The 14511-nt window shown below is 44.8% G+C and overlaps 1 pseudogene; it reads right to left on the minus strand.

Moving 5' to 3' along the window:
- Positions 1–2870: 2870 nt before the first annotated feature.
- LOC101718755 (microfibrillar-associated protein 1 pseudogene) lies at positions 2871–14301 on the minus strand (annotated as a pseudogene).
- Positions 14302–14511: the final 210 nt, after the last annotated feature.

Here is a 14511-nt window from a genome sequence, read left to right on the forward strand (position 1 = left end):
AAGGGTCTCAGAAGGCAGAAGGAGTGTCTGAGTGGAGGGGTGTGCTCTGGGAAGCTCAGGGTGCTGTGGTGGGAGCTCAGACTTGGGGCTGAGGTGGCCAGATGGGGTGCCAGAGAGTGGAGTCATTACTCTCTGCCCCGCTCAATTCCCTGTCCCTCTGCATACAGCAAGCACTTAATAAGCATTGACGGAGACTGGAGTGAACAGCCAGGGATGAAGAGAGGAAACTGTATCCCAGGGAGTACAGTGGGGCCCCCTGGAGACAGCATGGATGAAGACAGACCAGAAGGCAGTTTCGTATTGTTGGAACTTGAGGTCCTGTCCCTTGGTTGTTGCCTTTCCAATATGTGCCAATGTCTCTGAGACTCCACAAGAGCTAGTGGCACCCTGGAATCACTTCTCTTTCCTGTCCCTGACCCCCAGCCAGCTTCTTGGGTCCTCTTGGCTTGCTCTCAGACCGCAGCCCATGCTCTCTGCTATGCTTTATGAAGTGGGGAGGAGGCAGCTGGCGGAGGAGTCAACCAGAGGGGGTGATGACAGGGCCAGAGGAAGGGAATAATAGGAAGAAAAGGAAAGGGAGAGAGAGGGCAGGGGAAATGCAATAGTTAAGTGCATCCTCAGTGCCAGAGCTAGAATCCCATGCTGTAAATTGCTTTTACCTTCATGCTCATCCCTGGGAAAGACCCAATTAAAACAACGTCTATTGGAAATAGAAAAGTAATTGAAACATGCTTTTTAGACTCATCTCTGGGAGCATCTGGGGTGTGTGTGGGAGGGGGAATCTGTGAGCTGCAGACACCCGAGTGCAGCAGAGGGGCTGGCCCAACACCTTGCCTGCTATGGACCCTGCACAGTGACCTGAGAAAGGCCTTGATTGGCCTATGCAGGGTGCTCTGTGCTGTGGTAGTGCAGCAGTGGGCTGAACTAGAGAGCTGGTGAGATCAAACTGTCCAATTCCAAATCCCAGAAGAGAGGAAAAGCTGCCTGGAAGGAGTCTCAGGACCTCCTGGGGGACAGTGACTTGCCAAGGGCCACCCAGTGAGTTGGTGATGACAGATCTAGAATCACAGTGGGTGCTGCCTACTTCCAATCCAGAGCTCCTGCCGCTTTACCCTGCTTCCAGGGACATCCTTAACCTGGGACATGCTACCATATCCTAGCCCTCATCTGGTCCCCCGGTCCTCATCCAGCTGCCAAGGGTCTACCTCTCTAGGCCACCGATTCAGGTCCCAGAGTTGCCAAATGGAGTACCTGGGTGGTGACTGGGTGGTGACTGGCTGGCCTTGAAAACCAGCACACAATTGCTTCTTAATTGGACTAGGATCTCTTTTGCTCCTCTGTTGGAGTCCCTGCCCTCCTGTCCTCTGGAGCTCAGCATTGGAGATCTTCCCTATTCCCCTTGCCCAAATGCCCAGCCCAAGAAAATGCAAGAAGGGATACTCCAAAGCCAGTTACTGACTCAAGAAGAAAAGGAAGCCTCCAATTTTGGGGGCCCCAAACACCCTCAGAGAGGAAAACCAGCTCTAGAATGGGGACAGTCAGGGCTTACTTTCCCTCTCTCCCAGCCAGCCCTGTTCCCACTTCTGCCTGCTGCTTTTCCTCTGGGTTTTTGCCTCCCTGTTCCTCTCTTGGCACCACCTCTTTCACAGCCTGGCTCCAAATTCACTCCCACCATGAAGTCTTTCCAAACCATTTTTCTTTGCTTCATGTCAGAGTGGTTATTTCGGTTTCTGTAACACAACTTGGTATATGTTTCCTCAGGGAGAGGGAAGATTCCTGAAGCTAATTTTTGGTATGTCTTCTTTCCATGCTGGAAAATTCTTGTAGTGCACATATGTCTTTTATCTATCTGCCCAGCATCCTCTTTGGACTACGAGTCCTTGTCTCCTTTCTGTGGAAAAGCCATGCCATGGGATTCAACCAGGTCTGCCTTCTCCAACAGGGGTAAGCATCTGGAGCAGGCCAGACCAATCAGAGGATCGGCCAAAGGCTATAGTGATTGCTTCAAGGATGATCATATGACCATGCAGAACCAATTAGAACCTTCCCTGATATTTCTGTAGACACTGCTGGTTTCATTCTCCTCCTAGTTCTCACAAACAAAACTAGTTTGAGATACTTGTCTTTCCAGATTGTCTTGTAGCTAGGGGTTGTCATGTCACTGAGTTCTGATCAATAAGATGTGGGCAGAATTGCTGGGAGAGACATTTGGAAAAGGGTTTAGACACTGAGATGGCAGGGCCACTTTCACCCAAATCGTAACTGATCACTGCCTCTGAGATCAAGACTCTGTAATCTAGAGGCTTTTATTTCAGCTATATGGACAAGCTGCCTGAGAATGAAGGCCACAAGAGGTAGAGCTAGATAGATCTGGAGAGACTGGTGGGATGGGGAGAGTTTGAGAGAAAGATGGCAGTATGTAGTAAGCCCCTACACTGAACCACATCTGGAGCTTTGGCATGTCCCAATTTGGGGAGCTACTAAATCCCTTTCTTACCTAAACAAGTTTCCATCGGGGTTCTGTTTTATTCAGTGAGTGAGCTTTGAATGAAAACCTCCACATTGCCTGCCTCTGATGAAAAATTACTACTCAGTAATAAAAAGGAACTAAAAAGGCTGAATGTGGTGGTGCACGCCTATAATCCCAGCACTTAGGAGGCTGAGGCAAGAGGATCGTCACGAGTTTGAGGCCAGCCTGGGCTACATAGTGAGACCAACCGAAGTCTTGATTTTGTCCAGGGTGAGGGTAGAAATATTGGTTAATTTCAGACTTTTCAACAAGAATGTTGTTCAAAGTTGAAGGGTAACTGCTAAGAAAAGACAAAATGCCTTACCTTTCAAATTAGCAGCAGGAATGAGAGGAGGAAGAAAAGAAGCAAATAAAAAGAATGGTTAAAAACTAAACCCACTAAATAAGATGGTGGAAATAAATCCAAATATATTTGTGATACAATAAATGAAAAGAGATGAAAACACCAGTAAAAAGATTATGCTTTTGCTGGGCATGGTGCTGTACATCTGTAATCCCAGACTCTGGGAGCCTGAGACCAGAGAATCTCAAGTTTGAGCCCAGCCTGGGCAACTTAGTGACTTACTGAGACCCTGTCTCAGTAAATAAATAGACAGACAAATAAAGGAGTTGGGATGTAGCTCAGTGTGGAGGGTAGTTTCTTAAACAGGTAAGGACATACTTAACTGTATACTCCCCTGAGTTCAATCTCTGTAGCATAAAAAAGATCCTGTTTTAAAAAAATTTCAGTTATATATAAAACAAAATGATATGGAAACATGCAAGGAGAATGGGTTGAAGAAAATATATGCAAATAAAACATTAACAAAAGTAAAGCTCGTATGGAAATATTAATATCCAACAAAAATGTGCAGCCTTTATTTAATAATACTACATACAGAGTCCTTTACTAGGCCTGTAGGGAATGATATGGGAGAAACAGAAACATGACTCCTATCCTAGATGACTATAGAGTAGTGACCACATGATTCTGAATTACTTTAGTCCAAAACATTTATTCATTAACTGTGCAAATCCAATACAAGTTGATATTTCTAAAAAGAGGGTAAAGTACTTGGACCTACTTGGAATTCCAAATATCTTAGTTACTTTTTGTTTTTGGTACCAGGGATCGAACTTGGGTTCTTGCAGTTGTGCAGCAGGTGGCAAAAACACTGAGATAAATCCCCAGCCATGTCTTAGTTATTTTTTTCTCGTTGCTGAGACAAAATACCCCACACTCAAAGTTAAAGGAGGGAAGGTTTATTTAACTCAGTTTGTAGAGGTTTCAGTTCATAATCATCTGGCTCCAAGGCAGGGTGGTGTGGCAGACAGGACTTGCAGAGGAGAAAGAGTTCATGGTGGCCATAAGGTAACAAAAGCAACAAGGGAAGGAAGAGGGACCCTCAGTAGCATCTTTCTGCCCTTTTTATCTTATGCAGATTACTTAGGGCAGGTAGCACTCACACCCTCAGTTCTAGTGCCCTTGAGCCTAGCATTGCACCATGAATCAATTCCAGGAAAAGCCCCACTCATGACTGCATGAGGCTTTGGGGGGACATCAAGACACAGCCATAACACCAATACTAAAAATATTATTGGGCCGGGGATTTAACTCAGTGGTTCTGGTGCCTGCCTCCCAAGTGCAAGGACTCGAGTTCGATCCCCGGTACCAAAAAAAAAAATTATTAACTGATGTAGTTGCTTTCCAAAGATACTCCACAATGGGCCATGCCTCACAGTATTCATACCCTTAAACTCTCCTCCCACTTTGGATCTGGACTAAACTGATGAGTCATTTTAATTAATAGGATATCCCAGAAGATAAAACATGCCAATTCTGGGCCAAGTGTGAAGGGATGGGATCTTCTACTTCTGCACTGTAGTGAAGAAATCTGCCATGTAGTAAGAACAACTGTATTACTGTCTAGATCCAGATTGTGTGGAGAAGGTGATGCTATGATACTCCAAAGAGAGGAAAGAGGTTCAGCTATCCTAGCTGAGCTCAGCCTTCCAGCTGTCCCTATCAGGTGACAGAGTTGGACTGCAGCCAGTTGAGCCCTAGATGGCTGCAGTTCCAGCTGATATCACATGCAGCAGAACTGCCCACCTGAGTTTAGTCAACCCACAGAATCATGAGGGATAATAAAGTAATTATAATTTTAAACCAGAAAGTTTTGGGGACAGTTTGTTATTCAGCTATAGGTAACCAAAGCAAGTACTTTCAATGGGTGTTGGATACTGTGGTTATTAATCATTTCCATAAATGATGTTATTTAACCCTTTCAACAATACTTAGATATATGCTTAACTCCCATTTTACAAATGGAGAAACTGAAGCTTGGAGAAAATGTCACACAGCTACTAAAGAACAGAAGCAGGGCTTGAGTCAAGGGCCTCTTGGCTGTGGACTCCACGCTCCAAACCATTGCATCATGTGGCCAAGAGGGCACACGGAGGTATGAAAAACACATTTCAGAGCAAAGTAGGATATCTGCATCCCTCTTAGTATGAGCTCCCTTCACAATTTCCCCTCTTTCTTTGTTCATTCTGTGATTCTGAGGAGAGAAGTGGATTCTGGAAAGATGATCAGATAAGTAGGTGGGTGACATAGTTGGGGATTTTAGTTTTGACACTTTTCATAGCAAGCACTAATTCTCTGTTTACTTGTCCTTTGAGAACTAGAAAATGCTATATCTGTCCAATGTCTCTCTTCTGAAAAAGGAACGCATATTCCTGACAAAGGAGTGTGCCTTGTTCCCCACTTGGAGAAGCCCAAGTTTTGGGACATCTGGGGAAGGGATGTGTCTTTTGAGTTCTCCTTTCTCTTCCAGGAAAGTTTCCAGGACTCTTCTGAGCCTGTCAGATGTGAGGAATCACTAGACCCACAGAATCACTTTCCCACTTTTCCAGATGAGGAAACAGAGGCCCACGAGCGGTGCGGCTTCATCAAAAACTGGTAGCAATTATCAGCCAGGCTAAGACACATCTCCAGATCCTTCCTCTAGTGCTTTATGAACTCCAAGGCCATGGAGAATTCCCTCTATGGCTTCAGATAGGTTCCTGGGCCTCTAAGTGTTCTGAGTGCAGCAAGCTTTAAAAGTGTGGAAAACAGTCAGGATCTGCTGAGAACAGTACATGGACTAGGAGCTTTGCGTCTAGATGTTCAGCACCACGGACAGCTCTGAGGTTCTTCTACTACTGAGGAGTGGGAGGTGGGAGATTGGTTGCTGGGCCAGGCAAAAAGTATTGGGATAACCTTAGAGACCATCTAGTCCAGCTGAGAAAACAGAGGTGACAAGATCACCCAGTCAATAGAGAGCTAGGGAGGCAGGTCGGGAGTCTACTTCCTCACAACTCAGACACCTGGTCCTCATGGCTCAGTGGCACAGTGAAAACTCGAATTAAGATTTCCAAAATAAAAATCTCTTGATACATATAAGTAGGAGATGAGAGAGAGAGAGAGAGAGAGAGAGAGAGAGAGAGAGAGAGAGAGAGAGAGAGAGAGAATGAAAATATGAAAAAGGAGGAGGAGGTAAAGAAAAAGAAGGAAGGTCCGGGCTTTAGCTCAGTGGTGCTGTGCCTGCCTTGCAAGTGCAAGATCCTGAGTTCAATCCCAAAAATGAAAGAGCGCCCGGCTCCAATGTTAAGCTCACCCTGGGCACAAATAATTTCTCCTTTTTGTGTGATTTGGCTTCTAACTGCAAATTCTTGACAGGATCCCACTTCTCCATGGTGATGTGGTCTTTCAGAAACGATTTAGTTACCATGGAAACCTAATTCCAGTGTTCATCCCTATGGAAATTCATTAGTTTTTCACCCTCTGGTGTGTACACATGAGACTGCCCATATGTACACCACAGAAAGTTAAATAAACTCATATTTTTGGAGTAAGTAGATCAATATTCAAGTCTGCAGCCAGGTGCATAACAAGGCACATTCTGGAGTGAAACAGAGAAAAAACCAGATAGTCTTTGGGACATGTGAGACTTCTCATTGCCAGTGCAAACCTCTCCTAATCTTTACACTTCAGTGCATGTTAAGCCCATCATGGGCACATATAATTTCTCATTTTTGTGTCTTCCCTAGTGCCTTGCCTATGGCAAAGGCTTAGTGTTGCCTATGTTGGTCAGAAGTGCTGGGACAAGAAGGGAGGAGGCTGGTCCTTCTGACTGTAGCCTCTGTAGCACCCCAGGTGTGCCCTTGTGTTTCCTTTGTTCACTGCATCTCAGTTTTGGGCTCCCCGGGGGCTGCTGGCAAGTATCCAAAAGGACAGCTACCCTTCCAAGTTGTTTCCACCACCCCTAGTCACCAGGCCTCAGTGTCTTCCATTTCACAGTGAGAGGGCTACATGGGAACTACAACTCCACCCTACAGAGGGCTCTAACCTTTTTTCCTGTGCCCAGAGACCCTGAACATGCACAGAACTATTATCCTTCCCCACCCTGAGCTGTTATCAGGCTCTGTCCTGATGGCCAGAAATTCAGTTCAGCAGTTGTAGGAATGAAAAATTCAATTTTGTCATAAGGGGAAGGTGTTCAGTAGATAATGCCTTAAAATGGAATTGTTTATAGGCCAAAAAATAATGAAAGAGGCTTGGTGGTAAGCAAGTGAGAAAGAGAGAGGTGGGCTCCAGTCTGTGGGAATTTCCAGGCCTGGCCTGAGAATTTGAATTTATAAGATGGTGTGAGGTCCCGCTCCTTTCCTTTTATAGAAGAGGTGGCTCTTACCTTTCCCAGCCCCTCTTGCCTACCCCTCATATCAGCTCTCTCTCACTCTGCGGCCTTCCACTCCAACTCCTGCCCCAGACCCTCTGGTGATAGCATTGTGGTGGAGCAAGAGAAACAGTCTGTAGAGGCAGACACAGGGGGACCAGATCCGGGGCCTGCCACTGCCTGGCTGTGACTGACCTCTCTCTCTGACATGGTCTCATCTGTGAACCCAAACATGTAGAGTTTCTGTGAGAATTAAATAATGAGGTGTTTGCAACACATATGGCTCACAGATGGGATTCTATAGATAGCGATTTCCCGCCTTTCCCCTTTCACCCTCCATCACTTTTGAGTGGTTGCAGATTCTATTCTGAAGCACGAAGATGCTTCCTGAAAAAGTGATCCCAAGACGCTAGTGGGAGAGAAGCTGGGACGTGAGGAACCCAACTATCATCAATCAGCAGCTATGCTTTTCCACCAAAGTCTATCTGCAAGGCAGAGCCTTGTGCTGGAGCTGTTCCACTCACCTGGACAGGGCCTTAGAGACCTGAAAACAACATAATGCTCAATAATAGGTAATATATTAGAGAACATGTGGTGTATGCATAAAAGAACACTGTTTAATCCTTAAATGATGGTGCACATGGCTATTAGCTCCTGTTGTGAAACATTATCACCATGTACCACTAAGTGTAGGTTCAAAACAGTACATACACTATAAAAATAGCTTTTGGAGAAAAACCTCCATTTTAACTCTCTTCACCCCTAAACAAAAGAAAAGATATATGCCAAAAGATTCGCAGTAATTCTCCCTAGGTTGTAAGACCTACTAGCTACTTTTTGCCTTTTCTTTTTTTGTTTCTCTAAGTGTTAGTTACCTGTATAATAGTTTAATTAATTAATTAACCTTTGGGTTTTTGAGACAGGGTCTTTCTATGTAGCTCAGGCTGGCCTTGAACTCACTATGTAGGTCAGGTTGGCCTTGAACTCACTTTGTAGCCCAGGATTGCCTCAAACTCACAGTTGTCCTCCTCTCTCAGCCTACCAAGCATTGGGATTGCAGCAGTGCACCATCATGCCTGGCTTTACATAATAATTGTAGAAGAAACAACACACTGAGAATAAACTTGTGGTTTCTTCAGTTCAAGGACCTGGTATGGCTTGGTTCTCCCTAATGCCAGATTAAATACTCTGTATTTCAGCATCTCATGATGACCTAGCCTAACTACATCTTTGCTGGCTTTAATATTAGTCAGCTTTCCTGCTGTTGAGACAAAATATCTGACACCCACAATTTAAAGGAGGAAAGGCTCAGGGTTTCAGGAGATTTAGTCTATGGTCAGTTGGCTCCAATGCAGAAACCTCCTGGTAGAAGGACATGGTGGAGCAAAGCTGGTAAGTTCATAGTGGCCAAGAAGCAGAGCAGGGGAACAGCACCAGAGAGGAACAGATGAGGAACCATATACAGTATTGAAGGCCACACCTCTAAGGCCCACCCAGACAAACCCAAAAACATGCTCTAATTTGCCAGGCATTTCTTAATCCAATGAAGTTGACATATCAGGATTAATAGTCACAATACACCCCTTGTCAACTTCACATCTAAACACATCCTAAATCATATTAATATCCAAGTAGAGACAATAGCAAGTTCATAATTCTGCCTAATATAATACAACTATCCCTTGTACAACTGGAAATGCAATAATCCCTTCACCAAAGTCTCAACAGCTCTGTCATTTTTCCAAAAGTCCATGTTGGGCCAGGTATTTAGCTCAGTGGTTTCATCACCTGCTGCACAAGCACAAGGACCCAAGTTCAATCCCTGGTACCAAAAATAAAACAACAAAAACCCATGTCAAGTCTCTTCTGAGACTCAAGGCAAACTCTTAGCTATGAACTTCGTAAAAAACAAACAAACTAAAATCCTGGATAGATAATCTCAAAGTACAATAGCACAAGGTAAACACTCCCAATCCAAAAGGGAGGTATGGGGGAATAGAAAAGAACTGGACCAAAGCAAGATGAAAACAAGCAGGGCAAACATGTATTTCTATGTCCAGAATCTGGAACACATGGTGGTAAAATGTGAGTTCCAAAGGACAGACCTATGGTCTTGCTAGTTGCAGCACACAGAGCCATTCTACTGGGCTGGCTCCACTCATGACCTGCAGCTTTCCTCCGCTGAGGTTTCACATTCCTGAACTTCTGACTTCCGTGGTCTCCATTTCACCTTTGGCTTCATTCCCACAGTTTCATGCACTTCCCTCTCAGGGACTCCCTGCCGGACCTATCAGGCCTTCCTTTGAAATCAGAGTGGAAGCCTCCCTGCCCCCACAACTCTTGAATTCTGCATGTCAGTAAAACCAGCATCATGTGAATGACACGAAGGTCTTCTGTCAATGGAAGCAGTAGTCAGGTCCACCTTGGACCATAGCTGCAGTATCTTCTGAGTGCCTGAATGGTTAAGCATGGTGAAATGAATCCTTGGGAACTAATTCCCTTGGAAGCCCTTCTCAAGTAGGGTGCCTGGACTGTTTTCTCAAATGAAAGGCTGACACTTTTGTATTCTTAAACCTGCAATGAGTGGGGTCCTGTTGATTCTTGAGATGCCCTCAAGGCATCTTTCTTTTTGTCCCTTATAAACTATTTGGTTTCTTTTTAGTGGTTCTAATCTCCTTAGTAGCTACATCTCATTTGGCCCCAACTTTACATGTGGTTCCTTCTTGGGCTCAAATTTAACTTTTTCAGAAATTTCTGCTCTGCTTTTTGGCTCTGATTCTCACTATAAATCTGGATAAAGGAAGCCAGCTGTACCCATGCCACAGCCTGAATTTTGGACTGTCTTGAAATTTCCTCTACCAGATTAATTAGTCCACTGCCCTTAATTTCAGTCTCCTGAAAAGTCTCAGGACGTGGGCAAAATGTAGACAAATTCCAGTGGAGTCCTTTTTCCCAATAGAAACGTCCTGAGCCTGGCCTTTACTGTTTGGATTCCTGGTATTCTAATCTAGAGAATAACTCATCAAGCTCTGTTTATAGCATTCTAGGGCTTCTCTAGCCTTCTTCTCTAATGCTTTCTAAACCTCTCCTATAAACAAGTTCCAAAGGCTTATAAACCACATGGTTAGGTACAGTCACAGAAATGCCTCCATTTCTCTGGTTCTAATTTTCTGTATTAGTCAGCCCTCCTGTTGTTGAGACACATTATTCAACAGCCATGACTTAAAAAATTAAAGGTTTAATTGGTCACAGTTTCAGGAAATTCAGTATATGGTCAGCAGGCTCCAAGCCAGAAACCTCATGCTGGAAGGATATGGTAGGACAAAGCTGCTTAGTTGATGATGGTCAGGAAGCAGAGCAGGGAAACAGTGCCAGAGAGGAATAGGTGAGTTCCCAACCATCCCAACACCATGTCTCCATGATATACTTAGACACACCAAAGAGCATGTTCTACTAATTTACTAGGCATTTCTTACTCCAGTGAAACTGACACATCTGGATTAATGGCCACACTGACATTAAACTTCATATGTATCTGGGCAGAGATGCATTTACACTTCAAAGCATTTTTAACTCAATTCACTGCATTATCAAACAAGAGCTTTTCACATATTTTCTCTTCTAAATTTCCCAATCATCCACAGAGGTCAATTAATGTACCCTACTTTACAGATGAGGAAACTAAGGTTTTGAGAGGTTAAGTAATTTCTCTAACAACTAGAAACTGTGGGAATAAGATCCTGAATCCAGTCTTGAAACTCTTTTTTTCAGTCCAAGCCCTGCTGCTGTGCACACCTCTACCAACCCCCCATCCTTACCTCCTGCATTTGCTGAGTGCCCATTTCTGTTCTATGACCTAGGTCATACCCCTTGTGCAACTCTGATCCCCCAGAGGGTGAAGCTACAGGAAATAGAGAGGCCCAGGGCCCAGGGCCTGGGTTTAAGGAAAATTTACCTTTAGAGTAAGACCTGGGAGTTGAAGAGTGGCAGAGGACACAGACCCCATGAGGAAGAGGAGGGACCACTCCAAGGCAGGTACCTGGTTTTCTTCTAAGCCCAACCATCACCAACCTCAGCGTTGCTGCTTTATCTCTATTTTCTTGGCAAGCAAGACACAGGGATGGATATGGTTTTCAGAGGCAATGTATTACAGACCCTGGGGTGGGAGGGATACCATGGCCTCCTCCTGGGTCTTCTGCCTTGCATCATGTCATCCTCTTCCTCCTCTCTTAGCCTTTCCCTCCATCACATCTTCTAACTGCTCTCCCTTCATATTCCTGTCCTTTCCCCACTCCATTTCTCTCTTCCTCTCCCTCTCTCTTTCCTTGCTTTCTGGTCCAGCTAGAATAGGATATCCCTTCCCAGAGGCCTGGCTCTTGGCTAAGACAAGAGAGCATGGGGCAAGAAAAGTCACCAGTAATAGTGCTGGGAATGCACACATGGTTGGTAGAGCCCTTGCTGAACTACAGCTTTGGAGTAAAAGACAGAGTCCATGGCTGTCAGCCTCCCACAGCCTGGCCCCATTCAGCAGGGAACCAGATGTCTACAGTAGCTATTGGTGACAGATGCTGGCCTCTGCCCATCACTGTCAACATCCAGAACCTGTGTCCCAGGGTTTCTGTGAGGCATTCTCCTGCAAAGCCAGCCCCAGGAGAATCCTGGGTTTAGAACTGGCCTGGAGGTTCCCTCAGAACTCTGTCCCCACTGCCTAGTGCTGGCAACCCCAGAAAGAAATAGTTGAGGCACAGAAGATGGTAGCACTAGATCCCCATGTGTGTGATAGTTTCTGTAGTCATGTTACTAACATCTGAGGGCAAAGAATGAGCTACATTCATGCTAGCAACCTGCTCAGCACCCAGAACCAGGAATATCTGATAGAAAGAGCTAGTAAATACTGGCACTGGCTTGCACATTAGCAAGACCTGGGTTTGCATCTCACCTCTGCCACCTGTTAGCTGAGGGTATGACCTTGAGCTCCCAAATGACCAGATAGCAATCTTTTCCCTGAAAAAGCAAGTGTTTAATTTAGGTATGTTCAAGCTTCAAAATTTAAGTTACTCTATAATTATTTTACATGTAAAAGTTCATTGAAATGCCATCTTACTGTAAATTAACTGTAGATAACCAGGTGCTTCTGATGAAGTAAAAACGTATATTTGCCCTGTATAGTACATGAATAAGAGGGTTCCTATGTTTCAATCAGAGCAATATATATGCTTTCTCTTTTGGGGGGATGTAATTATTTTATTTCTTGACACACACATAAATGGATCAAAAATATATTTACTTAGAAAAGTTGACTCCAACCAAAAATGCAAAACAGGTTTCAAATAGCTTAAATTTCCTCTTAATGCTAAGGTAGAGGTAACACATTGTCTGTTTACATGCCTACATTTCTGTCTCAAGCTAAGGGGCTGGAAAAAGAAACTCCTGAGATTCAAGTAAATATGGGAAGCCCTAGTGGAGAAATCTAGGATTTCTCAGAAATGGTTTTAACTGGGAAGTCTAATCCTACCTGGATAGTGCTTTTGTGTGTGTATGTGTGTGGCGGGTGAGTTTCTCCATATGAGTCCAAATCTCAAAAAGCACCTTCAAAAATGGAGCCACCCAGGAATACAAGTATGGCAGTAAGTCCAGTCAGCTGGGACCATGTACATAATGGAAAAAGAAAATCAAGGACCAGCTGCTGAGATTCCTCCTTGTGTCCCATAGTTGGAAAAGTGGTGAAATATTAGGTAGTTTTCTGCTTCTTGCAGATGGCTGCTCAAATACGTCTCATACCCCTGCTACCTTTTGTTTAGAGCTTTGTATTCTACACTCTCTTGTCCCTATCCTGAGTCAAAAGAGGTAGTGTCTTGGTCCACAAGGTGGGTGTATTTGGTACGACCAGAACGTCCCAATTTCATGACCTGCATGTCTTTAGGAAGAATAGTTTTGTTGAAATGATCCTCGAGGGTAAGTGCACTGAAATCTCTCTTGTATACTTCTTCATCCTCATCCATGAAGAAGGCACCCCAGTGATAACACTTCTGTAAAAACTTGCATTTACCCTTAACAGCTTTGTTGGTAATGACTTTGCCATTTGCCCAAAGTTCAGCTCTCCTCTCTTCCTCAGTAAGGTTTCTCTTGCACTCAGCTTCTGCTTTCTCTTTTTCAAATGCTTCTCAGTCTTTGGCCCTCTTGATTCTGTTTAGCTCTCGAAACTTCCATGTCTCATACTCCTCATCATCTTCATCATCATTATTGAGAACACCTGCTTGTTCTCTTCCAGCTCTTCTTTGGTCTCCTCTTCTACAATCTTGAGTGTGTACCTCAGCTTCCTGCTTCCTGCTCCAGCTCCTTCTGCTTCAGTACTTCAGTCTCACAGTCTTAATGGCTATTCAGTCCTTCTTTCGAATAAAGACTGGTTTAAGGAGAGGCCCATCTCCTCTCACTGTCTGTGTATTTTTCCTACTCAGACTCAGGCTCTGACTCTTCCCCAGAACGTCCTTCTCCTCCACCTCCATGACTTCCGTCTCTTCATTTTCTCTCTCCTGTGCTCGCTGACACATCATGCCACAGTGCTGCTCTATTTCCTCATCATCAAACTCTTCCACTTCCTCTTCCTCTTCACTGCTATCTTCTCATTCCATGCACCAAGCATCTCCTTCTACTTCTGAGTCACTTTCTCCCACCACTTTAGCTGCACATCACTCAGAATTTCAATGATACTCCCAGATATTTTAGTCCTTTTTTTTGTACCGGGGATCGATCTCAGGACTTCATGCTTGCCAGGCAGGCGCTGTGCCCCTGAGCTACATCCCCAGCAACCCCCAGATATTTTACTGGTGATGCCTAAAGCCTGAAAGAAGGAGGTCTTCTCAGGCCTCAGACCAGTGTTCTGGGCTGGCACAGGACTTCGCATGGTGCAATGGCAGCAGCACAGGCAGCAGCTGGCTCCTTACTGGCCAGCAGCATATCCTTGATCTCAGTGAGGTCCTTTCTGGTGAACACAAAGCCCACATTTTCTCGGGGAACAGTTTCTCCAGAGCTGGGTTGTTTTCCAGATGAGTTGCACATCATGGTGTTCTTGCCCATCAGCCCCACAGCCTTCCCTCAGAGGGACATGCAGATCTGCATTGTCTGCTCGCACAAAGAAGCATTTTGGATAATTACCCAAAAGGAGGATGATCTTAAGGAAGTGGTTGGTTGGATTTCCAGGTTGCCCCGTCTTCCCTGAGCATCACCGCAGTGTGTCAGGGATTGCCACACAGGATTTAAAGATGATGCCACTCTCACGAGGACACC

This window comes from Heterocephalus glaber, unplaced genomic scaffold (assembly GCF_053883595.1).
Source record: "Heterocephalus glaber isolate CG9 unplaced genomic scaffold, H.glaber_assembly_v1.0 deba00000937, whole genome shotgun sequence".
Lineage (NCBI taxonomy): Eukaryota > Metazoa > Chordata > Mammalia > Rodentia > Bathyergidae > Heterocephalus > Heterocephalus glaber.